Here is a 3737-nt window from a genome sequence, read left to right as displayed (position 1 = left end):
GCAGATTGTAACATAGGGTGCACACAAGTTTTAATGTAGTTTTAACCTATCAAACCTTAAATACATACTAATATTTTTGTGATGCCCTGGAAATGGCAATAATAAGACATAGATAACCATCTTAAGAATTCAAACAAGGTAGAGATGTAGTGGTCTGAGGCCTGATGAAAATTATCTATCTAACTATCTATCTTCTATCTATCTATCTATCTATCTATCTATCTATCTATCTATCTGTTATATCCATCTACCCATCTAGCTATCTGTGTTTCATTTTGGCATAGAAATGAAAGATACTATTAAGTAGTGGAGAAGGGGAAAATACCCTAGGTAGAAATAATAGCATGAGCTAAGTTAGAAAAATGATTGACTCAATGCCAGTCACAGTATGGAAGTCATCACATTTCCTTTATCACACTTCTCCTCCAAACCTTATGCCCCATAAAACATATAACTTATTTAAAAGTTTACATGAAAATATAAATATTAAATATATGTTGATTAGTATGACCTTACAAGTTTTACTGCATGCTAATTGCTGGTTCTTTATTAAATTCAAATTTTTTAAATTTAAAAAGTCATGGAGTTTGGAACTAGAAGCAACTTTGCGGTATATAGGTAGAAGCTATCATTTGTAAAGAAGCTTTCATTGCAGAATATATAATGCAGTAATTTCCGGATGGAGGTCTAAATATATATATATATATATATATATATATATATATATATATATATATATAAAACAAAAAAAATTTAGATCTGAAAAGTAATTTAGATAATAAAATATAGGCTGTTACAATTATAGGGCTAAAAACATAGAACACCAGGCCTAGAAAGGACATTATTGGTCATCTAATGAAAATCAATTATTTTACAGAAAAGGGAACTGAAGCCTTGAGTGGGAAAATGGCTTGTCCATTCTGAATTCATGATTACCACAGATTGAATACACAGAAAACAATGGCACTTACAAATCTCACTTATAAGGTGGAATTCATTCTCCTTGGATTTTTCTGATCTTCCCAATCTTCAAGGGATTCTCTTTGGAATTTTCTTAGTTATCTACATGAGTATCCTGATAGGAAATGGCCTCATCCTTGTTATAACCAAAGTTGATTCAGCTCTCCAGACTCCTATGTATTTTTTCCTTGGGAATTTTTCCTTCTTGGAAATCTGTTACACATCAGTCACTCTTCCCAGAATGCTGATGAATCTTTGGACTCAGAAAAGAAATATTTCTTTGTTGGCCTGTGCTGTACAACTTGGCTTCCTCCTCATTTTGGGAGGCACTGAATGCCTACTCCTGGGTGTAATGGCCTATGACCGTTATGTGGCCATTTGTAAGCCTCTGAATTATCCTCTAATCATGAACCACAAGGTATGTGTTCAGCTGGTGGTTGCTTCTTGGGTCAGTGGGGTCCCAGTCCAGATTGGACAAACATACCAGATTTTCTCTCTGCCCTTCTGTGGTTCTAACAAACTCAATCATGTTTTCTGTGATATCCAACCGTTGTTTAAGGTGGCCTGTGGAGACATCTCTCTGAATGAATTCTCTGTCTATGCAGATGCCGTACTCTTTGCCATGGTTCCTTTTCTGTTGATACTTGGATCCTATGTCAAAATCATTTCTACCATCATGAAACTGCCATCTGCCACTGGGAGATCCAAAGCATTCTCCACCTGCTCCTCTCATATCATAGTAGAGGCTTTATTCTTTGGGTCTGCTATCATTATGAATTTACGACCTAAATCTGCCAACACAGAAGGAACAGACAAAATACTTGCTCTTTTCTATACTATTATCACTCCTATGTTTAACCCTCTAATATATAGCCTGAGGAACAAGGATGTCATCACGGCAATGAAAAAACTATTTCAAACTTAAGTAACATAACAAACCAAATATTGGAATTTTCAGAGGCCTATTGTCTATCTATTTATTAATCAATGACTGTAGTAACTTCCCATCAATTCTGATCTTTAGATAATTTGTCGTTCCCTTTTAATAATCTGAAATGCTTTGGGCCCCACTTGCTGTCACTTGTGATGATGGACCATCAAAAGGGAACATTAACATTTTAATGCTCTATTGTTGATTTTGTCTTCTCTCCTGAGGAATGGCAAACCAAGTGTCTAAATATTAAATATTTATTGTGCGATATTTTTAGAAAATGAATGTTAACAAAACAATTTGGCTCAGGTATAGAGGAAAAAGATTTCATTTTTATTTCATATTTCAAAACCTAGTCTATTCTTCAGCTCAACATTTTATCTTTTGCCTCTTTTAAATTACATAATATCTCCCTCATTCAGGTTATGTGTTTCCTCCTAAATTCAAATTCTCAGATTGGCCATCTTTCTATAGGAACACTTTTCCCCCAATGAAGCATTCTTTGATAGCCCCAATATTTAATACCCTTTCCCACTGAAATTCTGACTACTTAGTAATTCAACTGCTATGTCATGATTGAGTAATATGAGAGCCCTGAAGTAGATTTATTTGAATCTACTTAGTAGTATAAACACTGACATCAGAGGGTAACATTAGTTCTCTGAAGACAGAGAAATTTTACATTTTTTTAAACCTAAAGTATAGCATAGTTTGCTGCGCTTGGCTTATGTTCACTCACTGAATTTTCAAAATTTCATTTTAGCTGAATTTTAGTTCTGAAAAGCATTCTAGAATAAAAATTAAGTACCCCCTGAACTTTGTTATTTCCTTAGTTCTTATTTAGTCTCATGTTTTTCCAAAAATAGGCTATATTTTCATGATGTTCTGTTTCTTATTTGAGTCAATAAGGAGTCTGATCAGATGATTGGAGACAGTGCTACAAAAGACTGACATATTATTTTACTCACATGGGTACTAGCAAATAGAATTAGAATTACTAAAATAAACATAATCATATCAAAGTTCCACAGAATGAAACATATATGGGTAACAGGAATAATAACCACATAACATAAAATGATATAAAATATATTTTCCCATCAATATTTGAAAAAAAGATCCTGAAAATAAAATTCAGATAATGTTCTTCAGTAGATAATTATTGTCAATAATTAAATAATCACCATAGTTCACAATTTAAAGATAATGCAGAGGACATCAAGTATATCTGATACTATAACAATAGGTTTTACACATCCAGAACATGATGCTCTATGCTTTCCATGGAGATATCTAGTAAGGGTAATCAGTTTACTAGTTAATTAGCTTCTAATACATATCTTATTTTATTGGATAAAGAAAGAAGAAAGCAAGTAGAAAGAAAGAAAGAAAGAAAGGAAGAAAGGAAAAAAGGAAGGAAGGAAGGAAGGAAGGAAGGAAGAAGGAAGGAAGGAAAGAAGGAAGGAAGGAAGGAAGGAAGGAAGGAAGGAAGGAAAGGAAGGAAGGAAGGAAAGAAGAAGGAAGGAAAAAAGGAAGGAAGGAAAGAAGGAAGGAAGGAAGGAAGGAAAGAAGGAAGGAAGGAAGAAAAGAAAAGAAAAGAAAAGAAAAGAAAAGAAAGAATTTCTATTCTCAAAGAACCAGTATTCTGTTAGTGGAAACATCATGCATATATTTCAGTATATTTATTTGAAATAAATACAAAATGAAAGCAAGATGTCTTAATAAAAGAAATTAGGAATAAGAGTAATTAGGAAATACTTCACATGAAAGAAAATATCTCAGTTTAGATTTAAAAAGATGGAAATCCATCATTTAGAAGTGGAGAGAGAGTGCTATGAAAGTTTGG

General features: G+C 33.1%; 1 pseudogene; it reads left to right on the top strand.

Annotated features, from left to right (window-relative positions):
- Positions 1-948: 948 nt before the first annotated feature.
- Positions 949-2992, top strand: LOC116420425 (annotated as a pseudogene).
- Positions 2993-3737: the final 745 nt, after the last annotated feature.

Source organism: Sarcophilus harrisii, unplaced genomic scaffold (genome assembly GCF_902635505.1).
Source record: "Sarcophilus harrisii unplaced genomic scaffold, mSarHar1.11, whole genome shotgun sequence".
NCBI lineage: Eukaryota > Metazoa > Chordata > Mammalia > Dasyuromorphia > Dasyuridae > Sarcophilus > Sarcophilus harrisii.
This window is presented reverse-complemented; position numbering and strand designations above follow the sequence as displayed.